Source organism: Trichechus manatus, unplaced genomic scaffold (genome assembly GCF_000243295.1).
Source record: "Trichechus manatus latirostris isolate Lorelei unplaced genomic scaffold, TriManLat1.0 scaffold00007, whole genome shotgun sequence".
In the NCBI taxonomy this organism is placed as follows: Eukaryota; Metazoa; Chordata; class Mammalia; order Sirenia; family Trichechidae; genus Trichechus; species Trichechus manatus.
The window spans coordinates 15501194-15501629 of record NW_004443943.1 but is presented as its reverse complement, the minus strand read 5'-3'; positions in this window follow the sequence as shown (position 1 = coordinate 15501629).

Genomic DNA, 436 nt, shown 5'->3' with positions numbered 1-436 from the left:
CCAAGGCCTCCACCAGACTGAGTCCAGTACAGCTACATAGTGCCCGGCTACCACAACTGACTGCTCTGACCGGGATCACAACAGAGGGTTCTGGACAGAGCTGGAGAAGGATGTAGAACAAAATTCTAACAGACACACACAAGAAGACCGGATTTCCTGGCCTAAAGGAGACTGGAGAAACCCCAAGAGTATGGCCCCCAGACACCCTTTTAGCTCAGTGGTGAAGTCACTTCCGAGGTTCACCGTTCAGCCGGGGATTGGACAGCCCCATAAAACCAAATGGGACTAATGAGGCACAGCAGTCCATGGACAAGGGCTAGAAGGCAGAAGGGGACAGGAAAACCGGTGATAGGGAATGCAAGGTTGAGTAAGGATAGTGTTGATGTGTTGTGAGGTTGTTAACCATTGTCATAGGGCAACATGTGTACTAACTGTT